Here is a 21,852-nt window from a genome sequence, read left to right as displayed (position 1 = left end):
ATTGCATATCTCTAAAGAGAAATGGATTAGCAGCTCACTTTCAATCAGGCTGAATTATGAGTGCAGCGATTTGCTGGACATTTTACATGAACCAGAAGATGTGTTATCTGATGAAAATTGCTTAATTTAATATCCTGGCCTGACAAGCAGTGAACTGTACATCTCCTGGAGAATTTACCAGTGCAGATGATTTTACTTAGCTAGAAAGATTAAGCAATCAGACCCCCTTTCTTCTCCCCAAAACCCACTGCAGAAAACTGCTCAGAGAAGCTCTCGGGAACAGGTGGTGTCAGGGTTAACAGCGCCCTGAGAAACTATCAGAAAATGTTGCGGAGTTATATGTACTTTACCACTGCCACTCCAAAAATCAGTTCTTGGGGAGGGAAAGTAGCAATGCTAGGAAGCAGATCAGATCTAGGTCTCAGCATTACCTTGAGGCTACGTCCCCCTGCTATCTGAAGACCAAGCTCCAGAGCAGGCCTTCAGGTTACATCGTTCCAGTGAATGAGAAGCCCTCCTGGAAGGAGGCTCCTCCAGGACCTCTGGAGTACTTGCTGGTGGAAGGCAACCAGACACCTCAGGCTGTGGCTAAGTGAGTGTGGGTGCAATCCCCAGCCTCTCTGGGCTCTCTTCCTCCAGTGAGCACTTGTTAGTAGAGGTTTGCACAGAAATAATTGGAAGGCAGGGTAGGCTGGGCTTGGAAACAGGCTCAAGCTCTCCTTTACCCTCCAGTAAGGGCCTAACCAGCCATGCGTTTCCCAGCAGAGTTCTCCAACAGAGCCAGATTTTCGGCTGTGGCCTGTGAGTAGTAAGCCCAAGGCTATGCTTGTTTTCACATGGAAGCTCTTCTAGGCTGAGCCATAACAGGGGAATCTGTGGGCAGGCTCAAAACACAACTATAGTGTGGAGCAGAATTGCTCCTCCAGCCTTCGCAGACTCGCGGGGAAGCAAAAGTTACCGGAAAAACTTCCATTTTCCTGACCATTTTCCTTAAACACAAGCGACCAAAGCAGTTTGCAAAGGTGGATAAACCTTTCCTACTAACTACACTGGGAAAAAGAAAACAGATGGACAACTCTGTGTAAACCAAGCCCTGCTGAGGCACATGCCATTGGGCAGCTGAGAACTGAAAAATCCTGAATTACATGTCACATGCATTCCTTGCACTTTGATCTGAAAAGAGACACCCATTGCTGTAGACATAATACATAGATGTAATTATGCAGACTTCATCCATACTGGCAATCTTATCCAAATTCAAGGCTTTTATTATAGTTAAAGGCTATTATGATTTGTGGTTATGTTTCTAAGCAGCACCTAATTAAGTGGTAGAACTCATTGGGGGGGGGTGGGATGGCATGTGATGGGATGTTGTAGAAGTCAAAAGTATTAATGGCTTCAACTAGCAATTAAAGACATTGAAAGGTCCATCAAGGGATATTACACACCAGGATGTGAATATGACTGACAGCTCAGGAAGTCTTCAGCTGCATATTGCCATGAGGTGGAAGGGCTTTAGGAAGGATCACTAGGGGCTTGCCATGGTCTTCCATCTTGCACTAGGCATCTGCTACTGGCCCTATTAGAGATAGGAAATTGGGCTAGATGCTTCTTTGATCTGAGCCAGCATGTCTATTCTGATGTCTGCATAGCAAGAAAGACCTCTAACAGATCTACTCGTTCCAAAAGGCGGAGGGCCAGGACAAGTCTAGCTTGTGGTTTAGGCCTACAAGATACAGACCTGACTTGAAAGCTGTATCTTCTCCATCTTCTAGACTGAGCCAGAACCTCAGGTCAGGAGGTTAGCACATCTTCCATGCTTCAGTCTTCGTAAGTCCTTCGGAATGGGAGTTTTCATTTAGCAAGTTCTCTATGACCGGGAAGAATACTTTGAAAAACAAATGTTGCAATGTTCCCTACAGTTTTCTGATTGCCTAAGTTGGCAATGCTTTAAAAAAGTAAATTAACAGGGGAGGACATGAACATCATCCCTATTCACAAGATATGCAGCAACTCCCACAACTGTGGCAATTGCAAGGGTCAGCATAGCTGGAGTGCAAGAGATGAGTGTCAGCCTGGAGAAATCGCATCCCCAGTTGCGGAAAGTCCCTTCCATTTGAAGGATTCATGAAACAGTTCCCGTTTGAGGGGAAACTTGATGGATCTTTGCTCTTACACCTTGAAGTGTTGTTCCAGGTTGGGATGAAACTAAGCAGATTGTCAGACAATAACAATTTGACAGAGGTGCTCAAGGACTTAATGTAGCACTGGAGAAAAACCTCTCTAATTTCAAGCAACATAGCTGAAAAATAATCAAGCCAAACCCTCTGCTGCACTAAATTGGCAGAGCCACGCACAAGGCAAGGGAATTAAGCTTTTTTATACTAGCTGAACAACTGCCTCTGGAATATCTGTTTCAAAGCACGCTCCACTGTTGGCCTAACGGTGGCACTCTGAGGTACATTAGGAAGTGCAAAGCTTCAGATCTGCTTGCCTGTGGATCAGTGACCTACCAGGAAACCTCCAGGGCAGGCTGCCTTCTGGTTGCTTTCACAGGATACTGGATAGGCCATGCAGTCCCATCACCTGCCATCATAGATCATCTAAAGCACCCTCATGGCTGGTGAAGAGCCACTCCAAGGGACAGTAAAGGAGAGTGCCTAAGCATTATTCCTAAGGGAATTGCTGCTGATACTTCATTAGATCAAAGAGATTCTGTTCAAAGAGCTCAGATTATAGGGCAACCAGCAACATTTCAACAGAATCAACGTTCCCACAAAGGGGACACATCCACATGTCCACCTAGACACCTGCTGGAAACAACTGCAGTATGACGCAATGCTGGAGCTGCATGGGAGGGGGTGAAGATCTACTTTTTGTCAAGGTTATGCAGAGAAAGCTGACCGCTATCTGTGTCCTGGATGAGTCCTGATGAACTAGCTATTCCTGCTCAGAGACATGTTAAAAGACTTACAAAGCCTACTAAAGCAATCTGGTATTTCATCTGCTTGGAATTTCAAATGACTGCCTAGAAAATGAGGCTGAATTCTCTCTCAATAGTCCCTTGCTGAAGTCACCTTTGATTGGACTAACATTAACACCAGCACAGTGGGTAGTACAGATCTCTCACTGGTTCTTAGGCACGGTACAATATCAAATGTTCAGCAGCTGGAGAACAGCACATCTGGAATTTCCTAGGCCTTGGCTCAGGGAGTCCTCCAGCCACTAAAGATATTCTCCCATGTAAGAAAAAACAGGAGCTGAAGCGAAGCAAGCTGGGCCCAAATCTAATGGCATTTAGGCATCTAACTCCCACTGGTGGAAATTAAGTGCTGACAAGCCTTTGAGATCTCTGACAATATCTGTTCAGCCACGTAGAGAGTTTGTAGGAGAGCCAAAGGAGTGTGAAACTGAGAATATTTACATATATTTTTCGGGGCTATAAATGACAGCATAAAATAAAACACAAAGGAAAATCTGGCCCTAAAATTCAGGTCTATGTCTTTTAGCGATGGGGCATTTTGCAAGGACAGAGAGATGTCAAAATCAAAATTAGCTCTTCAACTTTTTCTGAAATGAAGGTCAAAGGAACCATCATCTGAGAAGCTTCAACATACACGCTGGGAAGATTTTCCACCCACTGATTTTTTGGCCAGCTCAGACCTAGAGAAGACTTCCCTGCAGTGCCTTGGGCTGGCTAAAGAAAGCCTTAGATAATAAATGTCAGGCTTGCGGGGATGGAGGGGTGGGATTTCACAGCATCTTGCTACCATAAGCCCGGGAGTACGCACATCCCATTAGGTAACACTAAAGGGGAGGTGGCTGCACTCGAGAAGCGGCAGCACAGAGCAGTGGGGGCAGTTCACTGAATCCTGAGGGTAGGATCTAGGTGGATTTAGGCCACAGCCTAAGTGAGCCATCTGGCCAGAGCTAGGGTAGGAAGCAATGGCACACAAGTTTTGCCAGCAGCTAAGGGTTGGCCAAGGGGTAGGACAGGCTCAGGAGCAGGCTGGGGGTATAATGTCTTACTCTGGCTGAGCAGCAACCAGAAGAGTAAGTCTTAGTGCAGCCTTTGACTTAAACCAGCCCTTAACAAGCCCCCGCAGGAGAGCGGCACAGTTCCAAGACACTAGTTGATATGCCACCAGAGAGGCCCTGCGAGGTCCAAAAGAGCACCCCAGGATCAGGAAATAAGGCTTCCTAAGTCCCTGCTCCTCCCTGCTCTACAGCCTTGGCTCTATCATGTTTTTGCCTTCCGTTTACCTGGGAGAGGCTGTGACACGTCTCCTCTGCTGGTGGCATTGCCTCCAACGTGGCCTCAGCACGTAAGTCCCCTCACCTCAACGGCCAGCGTGTCCCCTCAGCCCACTGCAGCCGCAGTAACACATGCTAGTACCTCTGTCCCGGCAAACCTGGCTCCTTCTGCCTGAATTTGCCCCGGAGCACTTGGGCAGTAGACAGAAAACCCACCCTAATTTATGAAGAGCATTACCTGGACTGCTAGGCACCGCTGTACAGAGCCGTAAGGACACAGCTGCCATAACACAACACATCAAAGCTGGGAATCCTTTTTTCTCCCCTTTTTGCCAGGGAGATTTTGAGAGGCCGTTTTTGTCAGCAGCTGCAAGACAGAAGCACAGACTAGTGAACATACGTTTTGGCAAGTAAAGAATGTGGCACATAGTTGGAAAATAAGTCACTCTACAAGGAGAAATATTTTAGGATCATGAGAAGGCGGGATTCTTTTCAACTTTCCAGACAGATTATATTGGCCAGTTCATGTACCATTTATCACCTTGCCTAGCAATTTACAACCTGCAGGGTTTGCTCTTTTTGTTACTCTTTTTAGCCTTACAAAACGCTCTTGGCTTTGCATGTCTCGTTTGTATGAGGCTACTAAGCCGACACAAGTCAAACTGCTCTCTGCCCATGCAGAGTTGCTTGTGTCCAAGTAGCAGTACGATTTTATTACATCAAAGCTGCTTAGGTAAATGAGTTAGCTAAGGTTTCCTATTACTGTCCATTGCAAGGAATCTAAGTGCCTTCCATATTCATAGCTTCAGAGCAGTCCTTGGACGTAAGAGCTCTGCTCAGAGAAGGAAGGGAGAGCTGATTTTGCTTATATGGTTGATTTCCTCCTCTATTTCCGATTTGACTTAATGTGGGAGTATGTTCAGGTTGTAGGAGGTGACCTGCTTAACTGTAGAAAGACTTCTTCAAAGGAATAGCCTTTCTATAGCCAGCCAAGCCATGAATTTACCCACTGCTCTCCTAAAATCGATTGTACAGCCAGATCCCTTCAGCCAAGAATGCAGACCTGTCAAATCTCAGGCCCCGAGCAGGAGGCACGCAATCTGCTCTGACCCTCCGCTCCCTTCCAGCACAGCCCGGGTCTCCTGCATTCGTGGCCTCTCTCTCCTGCTCCGTGACCTCCCGTGTCAGACACAGCTGAACTTCTGTTTGGCCAAGCAACCATGCCAGGTGCTGGGGGGTGGTTGCAGAGCTGGAGAGAAGCCACCATGCTACGCTGCAGCTCAGACCCTGCTTCCTGTTACCGTAGGACACCCTGTGCCCAGATGCTTCTCAGGCCTTAACTGTCCTCTAGCACTCCCCTGGTGCCCTTTCCCGCCTCACAAGACCCACATGAATCTCTCCTTGCCGCATGGTCAAGCACGGTGTCGTCTCACCCGTCAATGCTGAAGAAATCTGAGAAGTCTGAGAATGCGCTGTCTCCAGTTTGTGCACGCTTTTATCCTGGCTTGTGCAGAGTATCCCAGAAGAATGCAGCTGTCTCAGCCCAGGATCATTTTTGTAAAGCAGGAGAAAAGATAGACTCTTCCCCCTGCTTTTTTCTGATTTATTTATTCATTGCATAATGGCTTGTCCACAAACATCCCAGCTTGGTTAAATCTTTGACATGTAAAATATTTCCAGAAATTCTTGCTGCCATCCAACAAGAAAAATAGGTAGGACTTTTTTTTTTTTTTTTTAAAAAGGCTCCTCACTTTTCTTCTGTGCTTTCTTCTTTCCAGTGCGACTTTGTCTCTGGCTTTCCCAAAGCAACGCACTCATTTATCAGGCTTGCAAGTTCTTACGCATTGGCAGACTCCGTGGCTTTCCGTTTGGCTCAGGGCTTTCAGCCACCATATGGAATGAGTTGCACGTTTTCACTCCTTATCGGAGTTTAAGATGGAAATATTTCCTTGATTCTTCTCCGGGTATTTCTGCAATTGCACACATGCTGGGAGTATTTAACCCTGACGTTGCTGATGAGCAGCTGTTACTATTAAAATGCCATCAAAGATTGAACTGAAAATCTTTTACAGTGAACCACGCCAGCAGTTTGATTCTGTTCCTATTTACAAATAGTACCTTTAATAGCTTTGGAGTTATATGCATATAGCAGAGAGGAATCTGGCTAGCTGTCTATTTGTCTGTCTGCTTGTCTCTCTAAAGAGATAACTTTTTTCTCTCTCTGCATACCGATCCAGTTTTGCTGTAGCGCTGTTGTGGCTGTGATGGTCTAAGGAGGTAAGAAGAGCCACTCCCTCTCCATCCTGCCTTTATTAAACTAGATGACAGTTGAAGACAGACAATTTTTCAGGCACAGATCTTCCTTGTATGAATATACCACTGCTATGCATCTAGCTGGGGAATTTTTTCTCTCCCTAATATACAAAGACATGCATCATACTCAGAGCTTATTCCAGCCCCCTTTTTAGCACGGGCTACTAGTTAGAGCTGTCATGGGAAATGGAGTGTGATTCCATCAAAGCCAAACGAGGCTCACCGAATTAGCAGCGATAGAAGTGAAAGAAGAGCAGCCCTCCGAGATCAGCTCTAGCCTGGGAAGTCTCGGGGATTGTAAGACTCTTGAACTGTTGCTCTGGGTTCCTCAGCCAGGTCACGACAACACACTAGCAACGATGCCGGAAGGCAGCCTTCCTGGGCCGCCAAGGGACAGTGCTTCCTCTGGGAGACGCCACAGCTGAAACCAAGCCCGAGACAGAGTTCAAGAACTGCCTCCCCAGCCTGTTGAAGCAAGGGCAGCACATACTCGTTGTCCATAGCTCTGGTGTGATCTCCAGTGAGCAAGAGTCTCTCCTTCAAAGCACTGAAGGTGCAAAGGCCTGGCTGCTCCAGCGCAGGTATGAAAGGCCTCTGGAATGGAAGCAGAAGTGGCTAAGCTCTCTCCTGGGCATTCCCATGTTCTCTCTCTCCACAGGAGCCACCTATCTTCTATTTAAGCTGTCATTTCCAACTCTATATCCAAGGCCTAAATCTTTTATCTTTAGGCATTCAAGCCTGCAAGCTGTTGGATAACACCACTGGTGGACAGACATATGTGCAAACTGGTTAGAGCATCTATTAAGTAAGTAGGGGAAGCTGAGAGTGAAGGATAAAATCCCCAGATCCACATTCAGAGAAGAACTGCAGCAGAAGTTAGACCCTAAATATGACATAAGACCTGGATCTTTGTTGGATATGGACCTCAGTGCCTGGTCTTCAGGGTCTCTTTCAAGGAGGTGAAGAACTTCCGTGATTTTCCATGACAAAGGCTGGAGTCTGGTTCAGTTCAGTCTGCATTGCGTTTGACAGCTTGCTGCAGCCCAGCTCTGTAAAAATAGACATTTTGCACACTTGTCATTTCTGCTTTTCTCACTGCATGTGGTTTCTGGACATGTTAAGACTAGTTCTCTATTATCCTAAAACTTACTCTCCAGTGGTGGAATACATAGGCCTTCAGTGGGAAGGGAATTGAGCACAACTTTAAGGCTGAGGAAGGCTGCCAGAAAGTTGCAAAGTAATACTATTATAAATAGAATTCAGGGTCTGGTGTCCATATATCTGAGATTGGACATTAGCCCTCCGTTTGGTTATTCTTCACGTTTGATATTTTCTTCCATATTGGCTTTACCTGATTGGGCAGATGACCTTAGAGTGTTTCACTGTTAGCACCATACTTTCCCATCAAGCTCAGCATGTTGATTTCCAGGTCAGATCCACTGGTTTCAGCATTACCTCCACCAATTCCAGTATTAGCTCCAACTGTCAGAACTTCACCTTCGGTGAACGTACACCGCCATCAGTCTCCAGAGCTGTTATGAGAAGTATGGTTTCCATGGAAATCATTACTGATACTAGCCTAAATATCTTTTTTTCTTCTTTCTGTTCCCACAGCTGGTTCAGCAGGAAAAGAAATGCATGAGTCCTTGTTTTTCAAAGCTTCTCTCTTCCAAGTGTAAAAATAAATAAATATGTCTAAAAGATCAAGAAGGGAAGGGAATCTGTCGTCAGTGTCCAGGGTCCAAGGTAACTGGCTGGTAGAAGCTGAAGTTACACTGAGGCTGCAACCAAAGACAGGAAGGTGCTGGTTCCTTCCACACACACCTCCTCCCCATCTCGTGCGGGATGGGGCAATGGGCGCACAGTATTTATTTATAAATACTTGTTTACCTGGGTCCAGCGTCGAGGAGAGCTAGACAGAACCACGTCCTCTGCTCGCCATTCTACCTGTGACATTAGAAGACAGTAGATCTTCCCACAGCCAGACGGAGACCCTGCAAGGTTACTAGCAGAGGATAGATCAGGTAGAAGTGGCACAGACTCACTGAAGGACTAAAAAGCAAGAACCCATTTGTATCAGCCAGCAGAGCACATGCACCACCTACAGCAGATGTAGCTGCTCAGCTTCCCTTCTTGGATCGAAGCAGCAGCCAGCCCTGTCTGGAAATAGCCAAATCCGGGCTGGTCAAAGAGTTTTCCTCCTCTTTCCTTATAATTAATGAACCTGCGAGAGCAGTACAATCACAGATCTCTTTGGACACTTGGGCAAAGTCATAGGAAAAAAATACCAAACTACTGGCCAACTTCTGGCCTCTGTTATTAGGAGGCCAAACATTTAAAAAGCCTCATTCAGCTTCCCATGCATTTGTCTCCTCCCACACCAGCCCATTCAATACAGAAAGGCAGTCGACCCAAGGGAGAATTTGGGTCGAATTCCTAGCAAGCAAATGACATTTCCCCATTGTGGTAAGCCTGGAAAGGCACTGTGTTAGCAGTGTCCAAGTCAATTTTTTCCTTATGTTCAAAGGAAACCCTAGATATGCTTTCTAAATCACTTTCCAGCTCTTTCAACGAACAGAAGGCTTTGAAAACACATTCTGAAATCCTTCTCTTCATCTCGATGCATCTGTTCTTTTTCTTCTCCATCTGGACAGCAGCGCAGGTACACAGACTAGACCCTGGCCTTTCGCCGACATGATCTTTCCAAGTAATTTTTGGACATGAAATAAAAAATCAATCTAAAGCTCACTCTGCAAAGGGCTTTTATTTCCATTTGAGTCCACTTCAAGGGGCTGCAACAGGCTTAGCTTTGTTATTTTTGTTCCCCTTTCCAAAATAATAGCTGAGTAAGCCGAAGTTTGGATTTAGAGAACTATTGGACAGTTGCTGAAAAAGTGAATAGCAGAAGCTGCATCTCTTTCCTTGTATCTATAGATCTGTGTCTTGACCACTAATCATACATGAGATTAAGTCCTCGCTGTCATTCTCTAATTCAAGATCAAAATCCTGGACTGACTTCACACAATTTCCTTAGGCAGAAATAAGAGCTGGCACAGCCAAGTGATGCCATTATTTATCCAGCAGGAAAAGCAGAGCTGTGGAAGTGACACTAGCTGGAAGAGACCAGACACCTGGAGACAAGACGTGACTGCTAGCTGCGAAATCACGTGTTTGTGGAGCAAGGAAAGAAGGCTCAGGATGACTCAGCTGACACACAACTAGACTCTTGCCACTTCATCAGTTAATGGAGGGGGGAGATGCTGTTGGCAAGGGGTGGGAGGTGAGAAGACATAACTAATAAGGCATTAGCCAGGTGCTCCAGGAGAGAAAGGGAAGAAGGAAACACTTCTACCTGTGATTTAAATAAATAAAAAATAAATCAGTCCAGGAGAAGAGTCCCTGCCAACTTCCCTCAAAGACTCGAGTTCACAGAGCAGGTGTTTTGGCTTCTCCCAAAGCACTTTTGAAACTCATGGAGAGACCGAGCAAGATGAAGTGTGGGAAACCGAAAGAGCAAAGGCTTCCCAGCAGGGCAGAGCTGCAGCGAGTTTGGAAAGAAGAAACTTGCCTCTAGCTTCACCCTCCTCTGCAGGGTGCTTTGTTGCCAATGGGTGATATGGTAACAGAATGACACCATGCTCTCAGGGAAGGGGACACAGAAGGGCCACCCAGATGGCTGGGAGCACATCTCCACTCACCCACCGTGCCCCAGGAACACAGGTTGGAAAGGCACAAAAGAGGAGGTGGCTGGAAGAGAGAGAGGAGGAGAAGCAAGTCCATGCGCAGATTAGAAGCTATGATATTGGTTTTCCAAAATAAATGTTCGGCCTCTCTAACTTACATCCTGCTTCCCCAAGCAGCCAGGACATGCTTACTCCTGTGCAATGAGCCACCCTTTCCAGGCACAGAAGAGCTGCTCTGTCCTCCCTTTTCAGGACCAGACGGGAGGAAGTAAGTACTGTTGGATTCGAAATGGCCGATGTCTTTTCCAGTTGTGATAGATTCTATCATCTCCCTGCGCAGAACACTCAGCTGCTGCCATGACCTGGAATCAGACAAGAATTTCCTCTTTAAAGAAATTTTCAACCACTTCCTTTTCTATTCCCCCCGCTTTCAGCTGAAGGATGGGGGAGGAGACAGAGGAAGAACGAGGCTGGGATTTTAGCACCAATTAGCAAACTCAAATCCAGACTGAACTAATTCTGATCAAACATCAGTTGCCTATTTGTTGAGTGTTCAACAGTAGATTTTCAGTCTAGCAGACCCCCATCTGTCCCACAGCATACAGCCTGTTTTGCAGAGGAGCTGACCACACATGACTAGTTGACATCTAGGTTGTAAACTAATGATTAATCCAAGTGCAGCAAGAGTGGGAGCCAGGCCCTAGAAATCTTTCCTGTAGTTTATACATACAGCCATTCCCCTTTACCTCATGACTTGGCTTTCATGTTCACTTCTGAGCGCAAGAAAAACCCCAAAGCATTTTATTTTCACGATGATGTGAAGCAACACTTCCTTCCTCTCAACTCGCTTAGGCAAGTGAGAAAGTTTCCACAGATTTTCCTCAGGTCTCTTCTTTAAAAGCAATCAAAACTATTCCTGGAAAGCAGTCCTTTTCTTGCACGCCGAAATGTTTGTTTTGGAGAGTACAGGAGTATATTCATCACTGGGGTGGGAAATGGGGATTAGGAATTCTTATGCAGCTGTTGATCTCCTGGGTCCTCCTCTACGAAAGAGTTCAGCAGGTGCATATCTAAGTTTACTACAGGAGAATGAAAAAGCATGGTTAAGTACGCATCAGGCACGAAAACAATGCTGGTGAAGATTGTGGTACGGGCTCAGCACATGCCTAAAGTCAGAGGTGCAGCACCTATTTGCCAGTTTGTGCAAGCAAACACAGTGACTTCACCTTCACTTTGTTGTGTGACCACAAGCTGGATGGTCCCCTTGGGGACAATGGATTTAAATAAATACTTGACATGAAGTATCAGGGTGTTTTACAGGCCCAGGACTTCGTGAAATGCAAGTGCTCCCTAAGGCTGGTCTTTGGGCAAGGTTCTTGGCCTTACAGAAGCCTTCTCTCTCTCATGCACCTCACCAAATACAGGCAACTGGAGAGTCTAGCACTCTCCTTTGATCCTGCCTGTCCAGGCCCACATCTGTTGAAATGTTCTCCACTCCATCACGTTGCATGCCTGCAAGTCTCTATAGATGTTGGTTTAGAAAGGATTTGCCATCTACGAGGTGGATAGAAGGAAAAAGGCAGGGAAGAAGTAGAGGAGCCCAAGCTAGGAGCGGATTCACTGAGCCACATGCTGCCCGAAGCTCCTCTGTTCTGAACAGGAGGAGGAGGCGGCTGAGGAGGAGGAGGTTGTCTTACTTTTTGGTTTATCATCATCCTCTGGTGATCTGTGGAATTGACTGTCTCAAGAATGTAAGTTCATCAGGATTTTTTTTAAAGAATCAGTTCTTTTCCTAATACTGGCAAGTCCACAGCTGCCTTGCATACCTAAAGTGGTATACAATGGCATAACAGTACCACTTAATGGTATTGAAAGAAAGTCCAGGACCAAAGGGCTTCAGCCAAAGAGCAGTTGTGCTAATGGCACACATGCCATTTGCCTCACTGATGCCTTGATCCCAGCATATTTGGTTAAAGTAGCAGTGTTTTGGTTTTGACTAGAAGCTTAATCTACTGTCTGTCAAAGTGAATGGAAAATTTGTCCTTGATCTGTGATGCTACATCAGGTTCCTGGGTGTTGAATCATAGACTCAGCCCTGGAGAAAGCCTAAAGCCAGTCGGTTTCTTTTTGCAGCACTGTATCTCTCTTTCTATTTCTAGTGCACTTTAAAGTACAGGAGGTTGTGTGCTTCTTATCACTACCAAACAGCGCTATAGCACAAGAAGAAAGCAGTAGACAGTCCATGCCAGAGCAACAGCATTATGAGCTGGGAAACAAGCCTTGTGCATATTTTTGTTGTTGTTGTGATTATTATAGTTGTTGCTTTCTTTATCTTTGCTTTAGAAGAATTCAAACAGCACCAATAGTAAATACCAGCCTGGAGGAATATAATTACCAGTGAATTCGATGAGAATAGAAGCTGCTTTTCTGTTGATCCAGCGCATTTCTCACTCTCTATCTTTCTGTCTAGGCATAGGAGGGATTCAGAACAGAAGTTTGGCTCTGTGCCAGTATCATGCGTTCACCAAAAGCCAGTGGGCCATCTTGCATTCCCAGGGGCATCCCTGCAACTGTGCACTTTGCCTGTACTTTTGCAGCAGTCCTGAACTGCAGTGCCTTTTGGAGCCAAAGGGCATGCCTTTCTCTTAAAGAAACGCCTGTATGGTTAGCTTAGATTTGGTGCCTAAGTTTTAGATGGCTAAAGTTAGATGATGAGAACTCCCAGTCTTGACAGCAAAGACAGTTGATCTTACTTACTAGGAAATAGAGTTTTCCCCACATAAGGAAAGCATACGGTATTTGGGGAGGGGTTACACAGCCAGCAACCCCATTGTGGCCTAGAAGAGTGAAGGACTGCTGAGTTCATGTGATGCTGTGGCTGCCAGTGTGCTGGAAGTGCTGGTACAGTCTCTGCAAGGTGAGGGTTCCCAAATCCATACTGGTGGCTTGGTATCTTTTCCGTAGGGAGCTGATTGCAGTGCTTGCAGAAGCATCATTGGACTAGACAAGGACAGAGCTTACGGGTTTGTTCCTCCCGGAAAAGCTTGAGGGCCCTGCTCCATTCAGATCTACTCTTCCCTGGTCTTGGTTCAAGATGCAGCTTCATGCACAACAAGCCAGAGTGGGAGGTTGCTGGAAAAGCTGCTTTCAGCAGGAGTTAGGGAGGTCAGGGTGCAGAGCACAGGCAACTCTTTAAAGGGTCTGGGAGCCCCCAAACCTCTCTTCCTGCTCCAGCGTATTGCATCCAATCCCCCTTTTCCTCTTTCTTTCAGTCCTTTCCCTCCGAGCTCCCCTACCCTCTCCCAATTCTTTCTCTATGAAAATGTCTAGCTAGGTCTTAAATGCACATAAGGCCTTTGTGGCCTTCTTGGCAACTGACTCCATCATTTCACTGCCCTGTAAGGGAACAGCTTGGTCTGGAATTCCCTTTTTACTAGTGGTCGGACTGTGGCCCCACTGGCTTTGAACCTCCTCCTCCTCCAATCTCCCCAACACCAGTGTGAGCTATATATCTTGCTCAGTCCCTTCCTAATTTGGAAAACTTCTTTTTAGGTCCCTCAAGAGTATCCTCAAGACCTGGAATCATCCCGATTGTCCCAGTCCACAGGGCAGTAATATCCTCCCTTATGACAAGTGAACACAGTCATTATTTTAGATGATGTAAACCTAGCTGCTCTCCTAAAGATGAGATACAGGTATCACCTTAAGTTTCCAGTCCATTCCTTGCTAAGGAGAATCCCAGTGCCCCACCTTCTTTTTCTGGCTCTGTTTTTCCCCCTCGCATTGTAGCCTTAGGCAGAGCTGAAGGCATTTATGATTATGTGATTTATGAAAAGGCTTTATATGTCTCCCTTCTTCTCTCCTTTTCCCTTCTGTTCAAATAGTCTGGCTTCTTGATGTGACCTTGAAAATGTTTTGATGCCTCATTGTATGGTTTCAGATGTGCATATTTTTTGCCAAAAGAGCAGTTACTGACCAGGAATGAAAGAGATCCTGTTAGACTCTGGAGAGCAGAACAGAAAGCAAATTGGTAACTCTTCTTGAGTAAGAGTAGAAGCAAAGTCTATAAAGCTATCTGTCTGCCTGTGTCATTCCCTCTCGGGCATGTTCTTCGAAGTTTTGCCTCCAAATGTGAAACTCCAAAAGCCGCAACCTTAGCAAAGGAGAGGGAACATAGCCCAGTCATTGTCTTTCCCTAGAGAGTTCAAAATGACATAAAAAACAAGGAAACTCAAAGATTATATCACAGAAAGCTACTGACGCATTTGAAAGGTACAGCACATATAGGCCTGCATATTCCAGAAACTTGGGCATTGCAAGCTCCAGGGATTCTCAAACTCCCCCATTTTGCCAGCGTTAACATGACACAACTTGAGAACTTTGCTCATGCTGAAAGCCAAAACAATCTAACTTCTCTTTCCTGCTTTCTTGTCTTCATCCACCTGGGAAACACTGTTTATTCATTTTGCCATCTTTCAAGCCTGCTCTGATTATTTATCTAATCATAAAATGGAGTGGCTCCAGTGCCACTTAGAAGTGAAGCAATGGATTTATTAGAAGAGTGGCTTTCCACCTATGGCCCTCATTCCCTGAGGGGCTCTGTGGCCCATATTAAAAGGGAAAACCTGGTGCCAGTGGGCTTAAAGTTTATCCCTGCATTGTGAAGCCTTTCAGAGACACTGGATAGAAAGCGATAAAAGTGATGGTAGTGAAAGAGAAAGAGTATATAAGAATATAAGGTCTCTCAGAAGACCTAGAGGAGCAGAGATGGGGTGACAATACAGCCCAGCTGTATTTTCTTTCATTTCAGATGAAATTTCTGCCATTGCATTTCCTGCGAGGGGACCCAGCCCAGATAGGCACCTGGGGAGACCTACAAAGCCATGGCAGGCTAAGGGAGAGAGGCATTTAACTCACAGGAGCCCCTTCAATAATATCCCTAGGGACCAGGCACCCAGGTTGTCCCAAACTTCACTGCCGGATGAGCAGTCCCAATTCTCAGCTTATTTTGTGATCCCCAGCCAGCGCATCTACTGCCCAGAGCCCAGTGGGCTACTCACCACTTGCTGTACCTCAAAACACCAGCCATCTGGTTTCAGCTCCATCAGCCAACGCACAGGAAAGCATTCCCTCTCCTTGCATGAGGGAGCACAAGCCCAAAGCTGTATCTTGGGAGTCCCTGAAGTAATCTTCTCCCAGCTGAAGCATTCTCCCCTCCCCATCTCTCCTTCTCCAGGAGCCAATGGTCTAAATCGCTCTCACCTGCCAGGAAAGAGGAGCAGGAGTGACTGGTATTTGTTGAGTAAATGGACAGGTAGACAGATACATGGTCTGTCTACCCCTCTAGCTAGATTGCAGTAGATGTATAGAGAGATATTTGCAATTTTTTTGAAGCAAGTTTCTGTGCCACAGCCTATTTGACCTCATATTCTGTTTCTCCCCTGCTAAGCTAATAATCTCAGTCGTGGAACCTTATCAAGTGATGTTTGACAATCTGGTAACTATGTGGCATCCAATATTTTTTTGCCCTGCCCCATAGCAGTAATACCTCCAAAGAACTCCTGCTAAAGCCAGGACCACTCCTCATAAATTACCTACATACATTGGACATCTCTTAATCAATCTTTCCCATGTGTTCCCTCACTCAACCTTACCACGATCACCTTGAGGCTTTTCCTGGCAACTGTTTTTGGGGTTTTGTTTGTTTGTTTTTTAAACCAACTGCATGGCCATATTCAGAGTATTTGGCTTTTGTGCTTTCTCCCTAATAACATCTTACTTTACCACTTCCCTGTTTGCAGACATCTCAAGAGTCCATAGATACCTTCTTCAAGTGTCAGATGGAGTTGTAAATCCCAGAACGATATTCTGTTGGCATCTCTACCTCAATGTTGGCCTCTACCTCAGCTACCTGCCAATCAGGTGGATTCAAAATACTTTATGGATACCTTACAAAAACCTTATATATATTAACTGGCTTCATTGCTTTTCCCTATCATCATGGCATGAAGCTACTTATCTCCAGGAACTCTTCACTGGTACCTAGAGAAAGCTTTTTCTCTCAAAGCATTTTTCAGGAGAAAATGTAATTTTTCAGCAGAACGATGATATTTAACTGAAATTGTCTGATATATTTGAAGACAATTGATGAATTATTTTAAAAGTCAAATATTTCTCAGCATTGAATCATGCTGTAATGAAAATGCTGAATTTTGCAATTTTGCCATTGCTTCATTTTTGGACAACCCTTTTTTTTTTTTTTCTTTCTTTCATCTAAGTCTCTCATGGAAAACACACTGTTTTCTGATGAAACCGCTATTACTCTTCATTAAAAAAAAAATAGTAAAAAAACCCACTGATCGTATTTTTAATTCCTATTTTTGGTAATAGCTCAGGCTTAGCACCGTACTGACAGAGCTGCATGCCTTCTAGTGCAGAGCTGGCTGCCATCCAGCCAGCTGAGGGTATATAGGCAGAGAAGGTCACGTCTGCTTGCAAAAGACCATGAAGACATTCCCCAAAACTCCTCCAAGGTTCTCTGCTTGAACGCATGGGGAGGTGTCAAAAGCCTCATTCCTAAGATAGCTTTGATAGTCTTTTACAAACAGGAGCTAAGAAACAGTGCAGAGCTGCTCCCTCTCCATCTTCTCTGGCCTTTTCCTCTCTCCCATCAGGCTGCTGGAGAACACTTCCAGCAGGAGGACTTGCTGCATGACACATGGCTCCAGGAGTACTCTCCTCTTCTCCTGGGCCTCCTAACATGAGGCTGCTGCTTTGGACTTCGACAGGGACTTCCACCAGACCTCAGCCAGCCTCAGCTCCCTCAGCATCATGTTTTTTAATGAAATAAGGCCAGTTCTGCCCAGCCGTCCCCTCCCCACTGTCACCGCTATGGGGGACAGCGCAGCTCCAGAGCAAAGCCATGCTCAGGACGGGGAGTAGACGGTGCATGGAGGAGATCTGCTGCCAATAGGAACATTGCTGTCAGCATGTCTGCGGCCACAGGGGTCTAGTTTAATCCACCTTCCCCCAGCCAGAATGGGGGTTCCCAGACCAAGGGGCACAGAGCCACTCTCAGTACACAGGCCACTTCAAAGCGGTATTTGAAGTGCTTGAACGCAGCCCAGAAAGCTAAGTGCCTTCTCCAGGGCACCACGTGGTCCCCGCACAGAGCCAGGAGCTCCTGCTACTGGTGGCCCCTGCTTCTGATTTGCACACAAGCAGCTTCCCAAATACCTGCTCCCAAGCTGGGGACCAGCTGCTTCCCTCTGGCTGCATTTTGGGGCTGGTGAAATGAAGTGATCATCACGGGGGGAGGGGGGCCCAAAATAATAATAATAGTTGTCTTTCTGTTTTACTGCTCTGAAGACCTTTGCTTGGGTCAAAAACCAAAAAGTTTCCCAAGTTTGTTCCCCCCCCGCCCCACAGCTGATAATAACATTTGCAGTGCATAGGACGTTACCGTCCCTCTTCACTCTCCCAGGATATTTACTTGAAAGCACTGCTCTGAACCATCACTGGAAAACCTTGGGTTGCCCCAACCCTCCAAACCTATTTAGGACATTTTAAAACAAAGGATTTCCCAGGAGGAGGGGGAAAAAAAAGGCAAGTTTCTTACCAGCATTATTATGTAGTCATAACGGGGGCAGCACTTCTGAAATTTAGCCTGTTGCGTCTGAAGAGTGTTAGACACTTTAGATAGCACAGAAGAGTCATGGTCCCTTCCCTTTTTACATCTATTGCCTAGTTCTGGAAACTATCTTGTGAGTAGCTGCTTCCACTTTAATAGGATGAATCATTGTTAAAGCCATTATGTACTTAGAAATGTTTACATGAGTGGGCCTTAAATGGAGAAATACTGCAGAAGAAAAGAGAAATGAAGCTAGAAGTCAGAGCACAGCAAAAGACCCTTGTCTGGAGGGTTTCATATCTGCTGTTTCTCAACTTGGAATCAGACTCGGTGCTCAATTTGGAAAACCCCAAAAGTGAGTCCCGGTGCTAATAAATGACATCAGTAACAACAGTGCCAGTCTACAGCGGCAAAAAGGTACTAATTCAAGGGAATCAATGTCTACAGTACTGGGAGTCACAAGACTAGTCACACATTGAGAATGGCTCGAAGAAGGGATTAAATCTGTGATGAGAAACCTCTGGTCATCCAAAAGAGGACGTGACTGAGAAGGAAAAAAGCTGCAGAGACAGGGCAGCCCAGCAATGATTTTCCTCTGAAGAGCATCTGGAGCACATGTACAGACACATTTTGCTCCAAAGAATGATTTTTGCCCTGTGCCATCTACCTTTAAGAAAAATTTCCATGGTCGCTCAGTTACAGCTATGTCTTTCTTGGCTTATCCCTCATTCAAGGTATTACATTATATTTTTGCATACGTGAGACCAATTCTAATCTTAGAACAAAGTTTAGGAAACTTTTGGAGACTGTTTCGTGCAACCACGCATGTGTTATTTTTAAATAACATGTGCACTCAGAATATGCTGCTGGCCAGATAGGCAGAGTATGTTTAAGGGCACAGTAAAAAAAGCTCCTCAGGGTTAGTGGTAAGACTCCCACCAACTTGAGCAGCTTTCAAATCAAGCCCTCTACGAGATAAACTTTAGGCCCCTACCAGACTTCCCTGGCATCAGATCTGGGAGGTTTGCCGTTGGCTTTGAGACTTTGAATCAGGGCCAAATGATTGCAGCTCCTGGTCTAGGGGAAAAGGAAACAGAAAGGAACTACAGGCTTAAAGGATTAGAAGGAAGAGCTAAAAATAAAGCACCAGCAACGCCAGACCCCAAAGTTTTACTACTTTCCTTGCAAATGGAATGTTTTTTCCTGTTGTTTTTCTGAGGGGAATCAGGCTTCTGTGCCACTTGGAAGAGCAGGACACTGAGGTGGAAAAACTTCCTGTGATATTACTCTCCAAGAGCAGAGTTGGTCCTGTCCTGTTCTTCCCTCTTCATGGGACGCTTCCTCCAGGTAAACGCAGAGGAGAAAACCCTCTCCCCGTGCACATTTCTCAACCACTTCAGCTTATTTCAGTGAAAAAATATGACTGATAAATGACAACAAAAAAAAAGCTAAAAAAAAGCGAAGTTAGGCATTTCTATTTGTGCAGCCTATGATGGGAACTTCTGAGGACATAGAAACATCCCTGCCCTGACTTCCTCCTGGGTTGCTGTGACTATCCTCCCTTTTCCTTCAGGACTATGCAGTCCTTTCTATATCATTTAGCCGGAGATGACACCCAGGAAACGCAGATGGAAAAGAGGGGTCAGGAGCAGTGAAGGGGAGAGACCAGGCTGTCTGGAAAGAGAATGGGATGGTAGGATAAGGCAGGCAGAGCTGCATGGGTGATGCCTTGGGAGAGGGAAAGGCAGTCCCACAAGCTCTGTGGGCTGGAGGTATATTGTCACCTGCAAATCAGGAACGGGACGTGATTTCAACTGCAGAGACACAAGTGGGCTGCAACACAGTTGTAAGCCCAGCTCCTGGGCGAGCACCAGCATAGCCTTGGGATGCGAGCAGGCACCTACAGAGCGTTTGCAGTCTGCTTGCTGCTCACATCGAACTCCAGTGCTGCGTGGGGCATAGCCCACTGTCAGGATTACCAAAACACTGCCCAAACCCTTGAACCACAGTTCCCATTTTAAAACTGGTTGACCCTGCCTTGGGGTCTGGGTGACCTTTTGCAGTCCTTTGGATTGCATCTCCCACCCTTCCATTGGGTCCCTCTCCAGGTCAGTCGTGGTGCAGACAAGCAAGAGGAGGAACAAGTGCCAATGGGCCAATATTGAGCCAGTTCAGGGTCAGGGAAGGATTTTTCTGGGAATGAAAGTACAGAGTGCCATGTTCAACCTCTCTTTTTCTGAGCAGACCTGAACACACAGTTCACTCTTGAGAGGGAGCCCAATGCTTGGGCCTAAAAAACTATACACACAGAGATATGTTACATATTTATCTGAGGCAGAAATTGGCCAGGAAATGGCTATAAAACATACATTTTGAATAAAAGGAGGGAGATTTATGACTCTTTTGCGAATCTGAGTCATATCTTTCTGCATCCCCCAGGCAGGAATACCCTAATCACTAACATACCCCAAACATGTACGCACAGTGGGCCGAGAATTGCTTCCTTCTGGCCACAGCTCCAGCTAAAGACGTGATAGGGATTGAGCTACTTTATCTGACAGTTGGTAAATGAATCGCCAATTCATTCTGAGCTCGGAGGGGGATTTTTTTCTCCTTTAAAAAAAGGGTCCTTTTATATGCGTCTTTGATCAGTCAGGGCCTTGACAAATTATTTTCTGAGGAATTTCTTTAGCCTTAATGCCACAAGAAGGGGAAAAAAAAGGGATTTTCTCTCAAATAAAAGCTTTTATGTTTCAGAAATTACAGCAGTATAAGGGGCTTTCCTCCATTTCCCCTCATCTCCTTCACTTCAAGAAATGGAGGCAGGGAGGCTGAAGACACCCAAAACCAGGAGATAATAGGAGGAAACACCACCAGGTCTCCCAGCCTTATTTCTCCCTGGTGCAGGGGAGCATCGTGAACTCTAGCAAAGACCAAACAGAAAGGTCATTGGCATCAGTGACACTAATAAAGAGGTGCTTAGGCACTGGCACAAGGAATCGAAGCATCAGACATCTCAGGGTTGTGTCAACAAGATGTATCTAGAGAGGACATGTAAGCTACTGTGCCCAGCGTTTTGGAACAACCTAGATGTCACGAAACATCTCCCTGTCTGCTGCTGGGTTCACTCACTGAAGCACAACAGTGTTTGCCTTTCTTTTTTATTAGAGTTTGGGGCAGTGGGGGCAGGGGCGAAGTTTCCCTCTAGTTTTGTCACATTACTGTTTGGGGGGATTTTTCTTAATCCTATTGTTTTAATGCCCCATGTTCCTTTTCTCCAGAAATGGGATTCAATCGAGGGCTTAATACAAGTGATGTGGGCAATTAGCTGCACAAGACCGTTCTGGGTGATGGCTGCACTTTCTGTTACTACTAATAAATGTATGAATAACTAACCCCCCAGTTATCCCATTAATTTGTCCTCGGGGGGGGGGGGGGGGGGGGGAGATTCCCAACAGTACAAGATCCCAGGAATACATTTCTGCTATGCTAACTCTTATCAGACTGGTGTAAAAAAAACACCCAGACAAGACTTTTTCAGACCTAACCCTGCACGGGCACGTACGTAACCTGCCTACAGGACTATTTTGATTTGAAGCTCAATAGCAAGGCTGCTTGATAAAGCCTTTTGGTTAATGGCTATTTGGCCTTCAAAACTATTGTAGTTTAATTTCCTAAAGTGATGAGCCTAATCAAATTATAGCGCCTGCCTTTTGGGAACTTTTAAAGTTCAGGCAACAAAAGAACAGAAGTGAAATATTCAGGTTTCGACTCTTGTTGAGGGTCCTTAGTAAGACAAGGTCGAGCTTAAAGAGTTTTTTTTTCAAGCTGCTTCACTCCTCGTTAAAAAGTCCCTGTTAGATTTTTGTTCTGGCTCTCAAAAGCCTCCTGATTTGGCTTCATTTTAAGCACCTGTTTAGGTTAGATATAGCTGGCTTCAAATCTCAGTGAAATTTGACCTCTCAGACAGAG

At 45.7% G+C, this 21,852-nt stretch overlaps 1 long non-coding RNA gene across 1 annotated transcript; it reads right to left on the bottom strand.

Annotated features, from left to right (window-relative positions):
- Positions 1 to 11,225: 11,225 nt before the first annotated feature.
- LOC138061372 (uncharacterized) lies at positions 11,226 to 17,978 on the bottom strand. The gene is made up of 3 exons (XR_011135058.1): positions 17,869 to 17,978; positions 15,311 to 15,512; positions 11,226 to 11,329 (listed from the first exon to the last, which is right to left on the bottom strand). It is a non-coding gene; the product is annotated as an uncharacterized lncRNA (long non-coding RNA).
- Between the last annotated feature and the right edge of the window lie 3,874 nt (positions 17,979 to 21,852).

The sequence above is a fragment of the Struthio camelus genome, chromosome 17 (genome assembly GCF_040807025.1).
Source record: "Struthio camelus isolate bStrCam1 chromosome 17, bStrCam1.hap1, whole genome shotgun sequence".
Lineage (NCBI taxonomy): Eukaryota > Metazoa > Chordata > Aves > Struthioniformes > Struthionidae > Struthio > Struthio camelus.
The sequence above is the reverse complement of the archived record's forward strand: the minus strand, read 5'-3'. Positions and strand labels throughout refer to the sequence as shown.